The 14,436-nt window shown below is 41.1% G+C and overlaps 1 pseudogene; it reads left to right on the top strand.

The window, feature by feature from the left end:
• Positions 1 to 13,348, top strand: part of LOC108528990 (methylosome protein 50 pseudogene) — a 17,987-nt pseudogene extending 4,639 nt beyond the window's left edge.
• Positions 13,349 to 14,436: the final 1,088 nt, after the last annotated feature.

Genomic DNA, 14,436 nt, shown 5'->3' with positions numbered 1-14,436 from the left:
TTTTAATTAGTCAGGCATGGGTGTGCACACTTGTAGTCCCAGCTACTCAGGAGGCTGAGGTGGGGGAGGATCACTGAACCAGGAGGGCCGTGACTGCAGTGAGCCACAATCGCACAACTGTACTACAGCCTATGTGACAGAGGGAGACCCCATCTCAAGAAAAAAAAAAATTTATGATAGGAACAGTGTCTACTTCACAGAATTGGTCTGAGGATTACATGAGACAAGGAAAGATCTCACAACAGTGCATGGCAAATAATACAAGCTCAACATATGATGGTTATCACCATTATCATCATTATAGCATTATATTTGACCTTGTAACTAATGTGTTTTCTTCATTCCCTGTGATTCTAGTAGTTTCTAGTAGCCTCTGGGATTGGCACACAATTAATCAAAAGCATTCATTGTTCCCAGGAGGAAGGTGGGTAAAACCTACAACAAAGACATCAATTAAAGTGCTAAATTAATTTCTGCCCATCTCTAACACAAATAACAAACAAGAAAGCAAGGCATTCATTTGCAGGAGGCTGGCTTTGTTAAGAGAGACAAAGATTTGTGTTTCCAGAGAGTTAGACAGTGGAGCACTGGAGGCTTTGGGCATGCTATAAGTCACGGGGAGAGGAAGAATGTACATGTGTGTAAACAGTTTCCCTCTACACCGAGGACAGACAGCAGCTGTCCCTGGAGGACTGGAGGGAGGATGGAAAAGAAAGGAGAGAGCAAAGGCATTTAGATACCAATAAAATGTTGACTCACTGCCCCTCCCCATCCATACCTTATCCCCAGCATCTAGCTCCAGAACGAGGCAATATTGAACCCCTAAGTTTGTTTTGAGTATTCAAAAGTTTGGGAAATCCATGCCCCAATTCCTGTATAGAGCTCTAGGAGAGCAGTTTCAGAGTGGATGGTGTGATACTATAAACCACAGTAGAAAAAAACAGCTACGCCTCAGATTTCAGACGCAGGAAGAACATGAGTGGATGTCTAGGTGTGTGTGTGAAGCAAGAGGGCCCCAGAAATATTTTCTTAAGTTTAAATTCTGACCTGACTGTATTTCAAACCGGAAGCAATTGAGTTTTGTTGAATTGGCCAAGTTGTTTTTCTACCACTGGGCCAAAATAGGGCTTGCAGATTGATTTGCATAAAAATAAAGAAAGTTACCAATCTGAGTCTAACGAATGTTTAAAATGCTTCCCCTTTTATTATGATCTATTCACTGATTTCCAGGAAGGTGTTTTTTGCTTGCTTCACTGTGCTCTGGATTGCTGGCTGCTGGCTCTAGTCATTAAGGAAAGAAGATCATGACCCTGAAACTTTTAGACACTCAACCAACTCTGTGCATGTTTTTTTCTCTGCCATGATCTGCTTTCTGTATTTTGCAGCCACATGGAAAGAGCAATGTTTTAAACCTTCACTAGTGCTGTGGATCAATTCTGGCTTGGATTCTCATTTGGGATTGATTCCCCTTGGGCAGGAATGTGGGTGCTATATCACTCCCTGAGCATGTCAGTAAACATCCTCCCTTTCAGCATAGCTGTTCCATCATGTCTTGCCCAGCACCCTGTGGGTACAAGAGATCACAGAGTCCTTAAATTTGGCCATTTCCTAGGAAGCTACACTTCTATACACTAAGTCAAATTCTCAGGTGTCTCTTGGTTTTGCTCTATTCTCACCTCTCAAGCTGACATATATTTTCTAAAATTAAGACTTCCAGAGACTTATCTGTAAAAATATTTTCTTAAAAAATAATGTTCACTTTATGGAGGAAGAAATACAACTTAGAACTGCTTTGTGGAAGCACAGAATAAATTTTTATAAATGTGGACATAACTATGAGAGTCCTGGAATTAAAATTAAAACCTGTGATGTGAAGTTTCTTTGACGAATGATATATGGATTCAGCTGAGTTCTCCGCTACAGCATTCATGGATGCCCCTCCCTCCAGGAAAACAAACAGTGCCATCAAAAATGACAGCATCCAGTTTGGGTGTGATGGCTCACACCTGTAATCACTTCGAGTGGCTGAGGCAGGAGGATTGCTTGAACCCAGGAGTTTAAGACCAGCCTCCTAGGAAACATAGTGAAACTCTATCTCTACAAAAATATATATACAAAAATTAGCTGGGTGTGGTGGCACATGCCTGTAGTCCAGCTACTCAGGAGGCTGAGGTAGCAGGATCACTTGAGCCCAGGACACTGAGGCTGCTGTGAGCTCTGATTGTACCACTGCACTCCATCCTGGGCAACAGAGGGAGACCCTGTCTCAATAATAAAAAAAAAGAAAAGAAAAGAGAATAAGAGCATCCATTTTTGACAGGCACATATTGACTGCTTGGCTCCCACAGCCATGTAGGAGCTAAGGCTCCATTTGGGGGATCTGTGCTGGCAGTGGCCTGAGCTGGATATTTTACTGATGGGTCCTTATGTAATCATCCAGTGGGTTCTTTCTGTCCACTACACAGACAAAATCAATTCACTAAGATCATGGCATTGCAGTAAAGATAGAGTTTAATCCATAGGAGGCCAGTCAAGAGGGAATCAGAGTTATTACTTAAATCAGTCTCCCTGGAGGCTCAGAGTTAAGGTTTTTCAAGGATAGTTTGGTGGGCAGGGGACTAGGGAATAGGTGCTGCTGATTAGTTGAAGAAGCAATTATAGGTGTGTGGAAAATGGTCCCATGCACTGAGTCTACCTATGGGTGGGACCACAGGACTGGCTGAGTCATGAGGGTGTATGTGGAGACAGCCAGTCATCAGAAATGCAGAAAAAACGCCTCAGAAAAACATCTCAAAAGGCCAATCTTAGGTTCTACAAATAGTGATGTTATCTATAGGAGGAATTGGAGAAGTTACAAACCTTGTGACCTCTGGAACAATGGTTAGTTATTGTTTAATTACATCTACGTCTTCTCAGAATTCGGGACCCTTTCTCATGATCCTAACCTTGTGGCTTTTCTTCAGTTTTACAAAGGCAGTTTAGTTTTGGGAAGGGGTATTATCATCTTCACTTTAAGGTTAAATTATAAATTAAATTCCTTCCAAAGTTAGCTTGGCCTATGCCCAGAGATGACTGAGGAATGCTCTGAAGTTAGAAGCAAGATGGAATCAACTATGTCAGATTTCTCTTGCTGTCATAATTTTGCAACGGTGGTTCCACCGATGTCTAATACCCAGGTCCTCTCAAGGTCTCAGTCCAGATGGATTCAGAATACAGGACCACCACAGTCCAGTTCTGCCTCATCTTCTCCTCCAAAGCACTGAGTTATTTCATGTGCATAGGGCATCAAAGCAGCTTATCAACGTGGTGTATAAGTTGAAAAAGAGAAGACTAGGAAATCCAGAAGAAAATCCTGTTCTATCTTTTGAAATTCGTATTCATTCCCAAACATGAATGCCAGCATTTGCTCATGTGCTGGCCAAATAATGCAAACCGAAAATGGAATAAAAAACAACAATGTCTAAGACTTTCAGACTATCCCATATCAACTTATCTTGAGGTAGAATTTTATTGTTAGTGACCTGCTGCTCCTACTCGTACCATAAACTTTCAGATTTAAATTTACAGAAAACATCAATTGCATGATTGTCCCAAAGTACTTGTCCTCTCCCGTTCTTGCCCTCTGCAACTCTTAGTTGCATTCATAATGTTAACTTGCCAGTTTTCAAAATTCCTTTTTCAATTGGATGGGACTATATGAAAAAAAAAACTAATGTGTAAATATGGTGAGAAAAATCTAAGGATGAAAGTAAAATTCTGAGAGGCAATTCCAATGCCCCTCATACAACCAAACCCTTTCTACCTGAAATTTCTCCATCCAAATCTGATCTGTGGGCGCTCTCCAGAGCAGCCTCTGGAGCAGCATTGGATTTTCTGGAATGAAGGAAATGTTCTAAAACTGACCTGTCCAATATAGCAATCATTACCCACATGTGGCTATTAAACACTTGAAATGTGGCTGGTGTGAGTGAGGAACTGCTTTTTTATTTAATTTTAGGTAATTAAAATTTCAGTCTTTTAATTTAAATAGCCATGTATGGTATGATAAGAAATATATATTTTGGTCTTCTTTCCCCATTTCTGGGCACATGGCTCTTAAAACCCTTGCAATCTCTGAAGCAATCATGTCTTTCTATATACTAATGAGATGACTGGTGGCTGGGGGCTCTGGACAGCCTCAGGACAGGGGGATGGGTGCTGGGGAATCCAACCATGTGATTAGAGGGTCAGAACTTTGAGCTCCAATCCCCCCACCTCTGGAAGGGAAGAGGGTCTGAAAGTTGAGTTGATCCCAGTGCTCAACGATTTGATTAATGATACCCACAAGATGAAGCCTCCATAAAAACCCAAAAGGATGAGGTTTGAAGAGCTTCTGGGTTGGTGAATGCGGAGAGGTGCTGTGAGAGAGAGTGGCCCAGAGAGATCATGGAAGCTCCACATCCCTTCCCCCGTACCTCGGCCCAAGGCATCTCTTCCCTCTGGCTGTACCTAAATTGTATTCTTTGTAATACACTGGTAATTTTGTAAGTAAACTGTTTTCCTGAGTTCCGTGAGCTGCCCTTGCCAGAGAGGACCTGTTATTATTAGCTAAGTCAAACGGAAGTTATGGGAAACCTGGGGCTCACTACTTGTGATTGACATCTGAAGTGGGGGACCTTCTTGGGGGACTGAGTCCTCAACCTGTGGGATCAGATGCTATCTCCAGGTAAATGGTGTCAGAATTGAGTTAAATTGCAGGACATCCAGTTGGTGTCCTCAGAGAATTGGAGAATTGCTTGTCATAGGAAAAAGCTCTACACATTTTGGTGACCAGAAGTGTTGTTGGGGGTGTAGAAGAGAAAATACTGGTTTTCCCCCTCAAACCATGAGGCTAGTAGCTGCCATTTTTAACAGCACTACTCCAGAGGATTTTACTCTTAAGGTTATAAAGAGCAAAGCTCCAAGAGGGGTGGGAGGGAAGAGGCCCCAGTACCAAGCCTAGGCATAAGGTAAGCCACTACATTTGACCTTGCTGGTGATTCTGTTTGGAGCTTCTGAGAATCCCCAAAACTGACACTGGGAAAATGGAAATGGGCTAAGATGCCCTTTATGAGTCTCTTCCAGGCTCATGAGAATTCTGCTCTATTCATTGTGTAATTGTAGTGTCTCCTTTCCTCCAGACATTTTTCTCATTTGGAGAAGTGTTGGTTGCTAGGAGACTGAACTGCCTTTTGAAGGAGAGTACTTTAGAGAGAAACAATTCACATGATTTTCTTCTTCTATAAAATGAAAATTTGTAAAATATTTGCAATGCATAGTGAAAAAGTCAAGCTTTTACATTTCTTTGTATATTTGTTTTAGCAGTCATAGAACCTTTCAATTACTTTTCCCACTGCTTCACACTGCAAGAAAGAAAAAAAAACTGACTGCCCTTTTTGTAGTACTTCTTAAGAAAAAATAGCATTCCCAGGCTTGCTTCGAGAAACGGTGAGGTGACATCTATACTGCTTACCTCACAAGGGAGCTGAGTGAGAATGAAAATAATGACATTTATAATGGAAATGGAAATTGCAAAGCACCAGAAATAAATCAGTATTGCACCCAACAGCTTGTAGTTTTATCCAACTACATATTGTTACCATGATTTTCATAAACTTACAAAATCATGCAGTCTGAACACATTTAATAATAAAAGAGCCACAACTTGGAGAAATGAATAGGTCTCTTAGGTTTCTAACTTCCAGACAAAGTTGCCATTATACTGTAATGACTTCTCAGGGAATGTGAACAAAACTCCTTTAAATGTTCGATTAGCTCTTGTAATCACTGTCAACAACATTTAAACCTTAGATAGAGAGTAGTCAGCATGAAATGACATTTCCTCTCTAACTCACCTAATATGATGCCTGGCACACAGTAGGTGCTCATTAAAGAGTAGTTGTTAACAAAGATGATAATATCCTAGTTAATGAGGATCTTTTCTTTCAAATTTCTTGGCCCCTGCTTTAAAAATCCAGCTGTAGTAATTTTTTTATTGACCAGCTGCAAAATTCTTGAATGTTTGAGAAATTTGCCTATATTAATTGACAGTTGGAAGCAAAAGAGCTTTCTTTCTTTGTATATCTGAGCAGCAGAAGAGCCACCAAAAGAGGACTAGGAACAAGTTATTTCACAAAGAAATATTTTGGCCAGGCGTGATGGTTCATGCCTGTAATCTCAACACTTTGGAAGGCCAGATCACACTATCTGGGCATGTTGGCACACACCTGTAGTCCCAGCTACATGGGAGGCTGAGGTGGGAGAAATGCTTGAGCCTGGGTGTTTGAGGCTGCAGTGAGTCGTGTTCACGCCACTGCACTCTAGCCTGGGAGCCTGGTCAACAGTGAGACTCTGTGTCAAGAAAAAAAAAGAATGAAAGAATTTATAATGTAAGAATAATATGGTTGAAAGAACCTATCTGATAATTATCATAGATGCTATATTTTTTCAGGTTATCCATGGCTTTTGTGGAGCCCATACTCCTTAGAAATAGTTCAGCACAGGAGAGCACCCCAGGGGTCCTCTTTTGTTAGAATAGCTAGTATTTTAAAAGTACTTAGATGTAGACAAGCTCCTCAGGGTGACAACTAGCTTACAAACAGCATCCCACAAGCACACAAAGCCAGTTTTGTACTGCCTCGATGTCTCCAGACCTGCCTAGGGTCTCAACCGTGACTGGGCATCACAACCACCCAGTTAACTTTAAAAAATATTGACATCCGAGCCACTCCCTAGGTCAATTGGTCCCTGTTTCTGGAGGTGAGGCAGGTCTAGGTGGCTTTTAAAACTCCCTGGGTGGATCTAACGTGAAGCCTGAGTTAAGAATGAAGTCCTTAAGCTGTTCTGATTCCAGGTTTCTTTGATCTAAACTAAGCACTTGCAGGTCCGCAGCACTAGCTAAAAGAACTGTGAGATCAAAAGTTTCTCTGCCCCATCTGAAATTGCTAACATCAGATCCTCACTGAATCTCCTGCGCTCCTATTTCTGCACCTCTCTCTCCCCCTTTTTCTGCCTGCCTTACGCTTTCCCTTTGTCCCTTGCTTTCTTCTCTCCCTTGCTCTCATCTCCTTTTCTGTCTCTCTCCTTACTCTCTCAGTTCTGCTTTGAGAAATCTTCCCCCTCAATATCTCCTTTGATCCCTTTCACTTTCTTCCTCTCTGATACTTTATCTCAGGAATCCACCTTTCTTATTTCTCATTTATTGTTCCATTTTTGTTTCATTTGTGAGCCAAACTAAAAGATTGTGTGTGTGGTGAGGGAAGAGCAGGAGGGTTGGAGGGCAATGATCCAGACTTACCCATAAAAACATTGAAAAGAAAAAAGTTCAAAAGGAATCAATGCCACCAACTTTCAAAGCACTTGAAAGCAGCCACAAGTCCCATTCCAAATCTCTCTATCCTCCTCTAATTAGACTTTCCTCTCCTTAATCATCAGCATTCAAGAAAATGAAAAACAAAACAAAACAAAAGCCCACGATTTTGTTTTTAATGTAATTTAATGCTTTTCTCTTTTAATTAAGGGTATTACAACACCACTGTGCTAGTCTTGGCTTCTTTCAGTATTCAGTTCTCCAGTTCAGTGGCTGAATGCCTGCCACCATGGTGGCAGTAGAGAGCTGCAGATTGAGAAATTTAAGATCTTAAGGAAAAACTGTTTGGAGGTCATCAAGATTGAGAGTAAAACTATTAGTAATGATAAGTTCTACACCATGAATTTCCATTTGATATCTCTTACTCTCTGGAATACTCTCTTGAGGATCTCCCACATAGTCCATTTTAGTGAGGTGCTCACAAATCTGTTTAGCATTGTTGAAGATAAAACACAGACATGTATTGGTCTCTGTGTCCATACTCCCATCCCAAGTGCCCCACATATTTGATAGTTTCACTCAGCAAGTGTTTGTGCTTATCTCTGCCTCCACTGTCCTCAGTCCCCTGTGCTGGAATTACTCTCCAATTGTCACATTTGCTCCAGGAACAGCCATCTGAGACTGCAGCTCACATTCTGTGCTCATTTTTGCCATCCCTATCTATTTCTCCCACTACCTCATTTAACCCTGGAAGGAGTGGCTTAAAACTTACTCAATAAAAACCCAATTCCTTGGGATTGTTGTAAATATATACAGAAAAGACTTCAGTATTTTAAAATTTTTTTTTTTTTTTTTTTTTTTTTTTTAATAAAAGAAAAAAGGGGAACAGTCAGACTGGTTTAGATTCCCTGGGCTTTTGCCAACTGACCTAGGAACCCAGACACAAGAATGGGAATGTTTCTGGAAAATGCTTCCTGAGTTCCAAACAACCAATTTACAACAGATATAGGGCATAAAGTCAGCATACAGCTATTCAGTCAGTAATTGCTGTTCTGGGAGTTGTGAATTGAGGACTGCCTAAGGTGATGGGAATCCAAGTGTGCTGTTTGAATAAATAAGACAATTTTGCCTTGTAAAGGCTTCTTAGCCTGTGGGGGATGCTTAAATGGCCCTAGCTAAGATTATTTGGAGAATCAACACTGATGGCCTTGGGGATGAGAGAAGTCAAAGGAGAAGGACCATACCAGGGAAGTGGATGGGTTCCAACATTTCCCACCTCCCTGGTGTGAGCCCTTGCTGCTGCTGTCACCCTGTCTCAGACTTCCTTGTTGCCAACAAAAACTAATAATAACCTGACTCCTTTCAGGAAACCAAAGATAAAGGAAAACAAATAAAGCAGGATTCAATAAGCTAAGGATCAAATGTTTAAGAACAATAATCTTTCAAACTAACTAGTTAAAATAGATGCAACAAATAAAAAATAAGCAAACATGATGAAAAAAGCAAAAGTAATATTAAAAGAGCTCAAAGAATAACTGAAAGAATAAAATTTTAAATAATTCAGAGTACATTTAGATAAAAATACTGTAAAGAATAATTAGTATGGTGAAATAAACAAAACAAATCTTTATTAAATACTTTTTCTTTTTTTTTTTGAGACAGAGGTCGCCCAGGCTGGAGTGCCGTGGTGTGATCTCAGCTCACTGCAACCTGTCTCCCAGGTTCAACCAATTTTCTTGCCTCAGCCTCCTGAGTAGCTGGGACTACAGGCATGAGCAACCATGCCCAGGTAATTTGTTTTTTTTTTTTTTAAGTAGAGGTGGGGTTTCACTATGTTAGTTAGGCTGGTCTCAAACTCCTGATGTCAAATGATCCACCTGCCTCAGCCACCAAAAGTGCTGGAATTACAAGTGAGTCACTGCATCTGGCCAAATACCTAATATTTTGAAAGGAAAAATATTCTATATAAATTCAAACTCTGTTAGTGGGTATTGTGCCAGAAATAGGCTATCAGTGTAAATATCAGCTACTAAATGCTTAAAGTATTCATTTTTTCACCAGCACATATCAAGGAAACATTAGTTAGCCAGCTGAATTATGTAAATTCTCTCCCTATAATTAAATTATCATAGTACTAATTAAAACAAGTATATACTTTTTATACCTGCATGTCCTTAAACAAATGTCCATTTCTATCTAGCCAAACATGAAATGACTGTATTGTAAAAAATGCATGAATTCTAAATCCCATAGACCAATGCACAGAACAATTTCATTTTGCTTTTCAAGATAGCAAAAAGACTTAAGTCTCGCTCACCCATATGAATTTTCTATGCAGGCATTATTCCTGGGTTATCTAGAGTTGAATTGTTAATGCTATTTAATTTTAATAGCCTTCTCAATTTTAAATCCTACTTGCAGCATGTATACTCCGTTTATGCTATTTCATGCTTGACTTGTCTACATACCTGGGGAAAATTTTTATTTTGATTTGTGTTCAGAATTATTTTTTAAAATTTGCAGCTTGGAAACAACTAATATCTGAAAGCATGACCAAATAAATATTCTTTCATTCATAGCACCCAGCAAAGCCAAGATTGGCATGAAGGAATATGCTTTCCAAGCCTTGGCTTTTCTTGGGATCAAGATTTTGCCTTGCAGTTTTCCATGTACAGAAATAAGAACAAAAGCACAAATATATATTCAATTTTGCACTAAGTTTTGGGATACTTATACAACTTAGAAATATTTCTCTATGTATCCATCTATCTATTGTCAGGTAGAGTCCAATGCCATGAAAGGAGCTACGCTGAGTGGAAGAACATCAACTATGTTTTTAATGGTCATTAAATGAAGTCTCAAAAGTGAAGATATCTAATCAAGTCCAATCCCTGGAACAATGTAGAAAAGATGGACCTAAGAAACTAAAATTGAAGTGTCTTTTTCATGGATTTAGTGCAAATTCCCTTTAAGAAATTGATAAATTTCACTATGGACTGGTTGCTAGGATACCCCTCAAAATCTGTTAAAGTAAGCTCTTTCCTTTAAAGGACTGGGCAGGGTTTCCATTATTTCAAAATGACTTTGAAAATCATGATGGGTGTTCAATCTAAGTGAATGAAACAGGTAAATGAATGGCTCTTAAGAAAAATAAATGACCATGAAGCTTCTAAAAAATAATTAGGCTCTCTCATAATGATATATTTAAAAGTTAGCTTTGCCAAGGAGATTGAGATTTTCAAACCTGAAAGGAAGAAATAAAAATCAAATGTGAAGTGGACAATGTGAAGTTCCTTGGAGGTAAAGGCCTACTGCTGTAGAAAGCAAGGGACGGAGTTTACATTTAGAGTGGGCATGTTGTTTGCCACTTATCATCTCAAAAGTCCTTTTTCTCTGGAACTGAAAGTAGTGTGGGTGCTTAAAACATTTCACATGTTGAATTTCTGTCAATTAGTGAAAATTTGGTAAGCGCTCTTACAGGAATGTTCATATCCAGTTCTGTTACAAGTAAGGCAGGCTGGGGTAAAAAAGATGAATGAGTTCTAGAAAGGAAACTAGAAGCCTGACTCCTGAGCTGAGGACACAGAGTGAATGTTCTTTGATATTTTGATATTCACATCTCTGAAAACTCATTACATATGGTTGTTTTCCTTATCTCTTTTGTCAACTATGGATAAAATTCTGAAATCAAGAGTGATCCTGTATCACCAAAAATGGCAACTTTGATGTCAATACTACCCAAAGTGATCTACAGATTTAATGCAATCCCTATCAAAATCCTAATGTTTTTGCTTAAGCAGAAAAAAAAAATCCATCCTAAGATTCACATGGAATCTCAAGGGACCCAGAATAGCCAAAACAATCTTAAAAAGAACGACTTCGGAGGGTTCACACTTCCCGATATCCAAATGTATTACAAAGGTATAGTAATCAAAATAGTGTGGTACTGGCATAAAGGGACATATAGACCAATGAAACAGAATAGAAAGCCTAGAAATAAATTATCCATATGTGGTCAAATGATTTTCAACAAGGCTGCCAAGACCAGTAAATGGGGAAAGGACAGTCTTTTCAACAAATGGTGTTGGGAAAAACAGATATCCACACGCAAAAGAATAAAGTTGGACCCGGAAGTAACACCATATACAAAAATTAACTCGAAATGAATTAAAAACTTAAATTGAAGAGCTACAACTATAAAACTCTTAGAAGACAACATCGGAGAAAAGCTTCATGACACTGGATTTGACCATGATTTTTTGTACCTGACACCAAAAGCACAGACCACAAAAGTACAAATAGATAAACTGGACTACATAAAAATTCATCATTGTGCATCAACAGACACAATAAACGGAATGAAATGGCAACGAATGAAATGGAAGAAAATATTTGCAAATCATATGTTTGATAAGGGTTTAATATCCAGAATAGATACGAGATCCTACAACTTACCAATTAAAAAAAACCAAACAACATGATTTTAAAACGGACAAAGGACTTGAATAGAGATTTCTCCAAAGAAGACATACAAATGGACAATAAGCACATACAAATATGCTTAGCACTACTAAACACCAGGGAAATGCAAATTAAAACCATGAGATACTATCTCATACCTATTAGGATGGCTACTATCAAGGGGAAAACAACAACAACAACCAAAAACAAACAGTGCAGCACGTGGGAGTTGCTACCAGAGCAGAATCCAGGTTGGAGTTGGAACCATGGAGATGCCTAAGGAAATGCGTCTTCCCTACCGATCCCTAACGCACCGGCCTGCATGGAAAGTAGTTGGAAGCTGCGCGGTACCGTTCCCATGGGGGCTCCCGGTCCTCCAGTCTCAGTGGTCCCTGCTGGGCTGGCTCCCTCTGGCTTTTTTTTTTTTAATATTTTAGACGGAGTCTCGCTCTGACGCCCAGGCTGGAGTGCAGTGGCGCGATCTCGGCTCACTGCAAGCTCCGCCTCCCGGGTTTACGCCATTCTCCTGCCTCAGCCTCCCGAGTAGCTGGGACCACAGGCGCCCGCCACTACGCCCGGCTAGTTTTTTGTATTTTTTTAGTAGAGAAGGGGTTTCACCGTGTTAGCCAGGATGGTCTCAACCTCCTGACCTCGTGATCCGCCCGCCTTGGCCTCTCAAAAGTGCTGTTATTACAGGCGTGAGCCACCGCGCCCGCCCCCCTCTGCCTTTTTAAGGACCCCTGTGCCATCCCCAAAGAAAGCTTCTGCTCTGCTGGAGCCCAAATGGAGGCTAGAGTGGCTGACCTTACTTGGGTGGAGGAGAGAGGTATCATAGCGGCTTCTGATTCAGGTGCTGGTGAATTGTGGGAGGTGGATGAGAACCGGCCACTTATCGTCAGCAAGTTCTGCAAGTATGAGCATGGCGACATTGTGTCTACCCTCAGCGTTCTCAGCTGTCAACGGCAGCAAAGACTTCAGCATCAAGGATTGGGACCTTGCTCAGCAGGCGGCACTGAATTCATACTGATCTCATGTTGGGCAGGTCACCTGTGCTCCTTGCTCTCTCTGCAAGGACTCTCTTTCTTTCCTGCAGTGAGGACTGTAGAATTTTATTCTGGCATACTCTGTGTCCCAAGCCGGCGTCACAGGTGGGCTGCAGTGTCTCTGGCTGCCTTCCCACCTCACTGGCTTGGCATCCTCAGCAAAGTGAAGTCTTCATCTTTGTGATGGGAATGGGACAGTCTCCCTTGTGGACTCCAAGAGAGGGAGAGGTGCTCTTGGTTCAGCTGTACGAGACCAATGTGTCATTGGGCTTGTGTTTTCCTCGCACCATGTTCCGTTCCTGGCCTCTCACAGAGAAGATGGCTCACTGGCTGTGCTAGACTCCAGCCTTTCTAAGGTGTTTAGAAACCGAGGCCACAGTGACCTTGCGAGAGATGCTGCTTGATCCCCATTCAGTCACTTTCTGCTTACCACAATGGGCTAGGACCATCAGTTCGTCTGCCACAAGTGTCCACAGAACCTCTCCCAGCCCCCGGACCCGAGAGCATTGCTGAATAGATTGGACTTAAGACAAACAGCAAGTCCCCCATGAGAGTCCACTTCTTTGCCCCTGTCCCCTCAGCTTGTGAGGTAACACAAGAGCCTTCTGTAGTATGTTGATGAGTTAGATCTGGGCCGTTAATTGGCATCGTCTCGCAGCCTGAAGGAGGCTGGATGCTGGGATCCTGTAGTCACAGGGAGGAAAAGCTTTCTTTAAAATGGGTGTGCAGGTGCATCTGAGTGTATGTGTGTAGGTTTTGGTGGGGGGATGGGACAGTGGGGGAGGAATAAAAAATATCTATCCCACATCTCCCCTAAGCACCACTTCTCCCTCACTCCCCAAAAAAGTTGACAGAAGGGTTTTATTCTTCCCATGTAGCTGTCTGAGGAACTGGCCATGTCCAGGTGGGGGGAGGGGGCGTGTATGGAATGTGGGCATCCCTAGATTCCTGGAAGCAGGTCTTATGCTACTCATAGAGATGGGATTGATTTGATTTTTTATAGTGCTTAATTCACCATTGTGAGAAATGCTTCCAGTCACAAAAATTCAGCCCAACTCACTTTGAGGAAGAGGCAGAACATGTTATAGTTTTATACAACTCCTTGCCATTAAACTAAATCAGAAATCCTTTTTTCTGGATGAATTAAAAATGTGGCCTGTGCCTGTGTAATGTCCGCTCCTTTCTGCCCACTCCCTTCCCTCTGCTCCCCGCTGGTGTCATGTATGTGAAAGAGGAGTGTTTTTCTGTCACAGATGCCATAGAGGAAAGTTTGATGATGGAGAGCTTAAAGGCATTTTAATTGTTAGAAAACTGACACAGACTGTTACGGAGAAATCTTTGCCACTTTTCCCACCCAAAACCAACCCCGGGGCCTGACCTCTTCTGCTCTCAGCTCCTTTCTCTGGATATAGAAAGTCTAAATGCAGTATGTATAGACTTCTAAAGTTTTGAAATTCAGCCTCAGGAAGAAAATGAAAAATACTGGCTGGTGAAATAAACAGTTCAGGCATCTTGTAGGCCTGCCTTTTTTGAAAACAAAAACAAAAACAAAACAAAATAAAGTAAGTGTTGGTGAGGATATGGAAAAATTGGAAACCTTGTGCA

The sequence above is a fragment of the Rhinopithecus bieti genome, unplaced genomic scaffold, assembly GCF_001698545.2.
Source record: "Rhinopithecus bieti isolate Rb0 unplaced genomic scaffold, ASM169854v2 scaffold_3878, whole genome shotgun sequence".
NCBI classification, from domain to species: domain Eukaryota; kingdom Metazoa; phylum Chordata; class Mammalia; order Primates; family Cercopithecidae; genus Rhinopithecus; species Rhinopithecus bieti.
The sequence above is the reverse complement of the archived record's forward strand: the minus strand, read 5'-3'. Positions and strand labels throughout refer to the sequence as shown.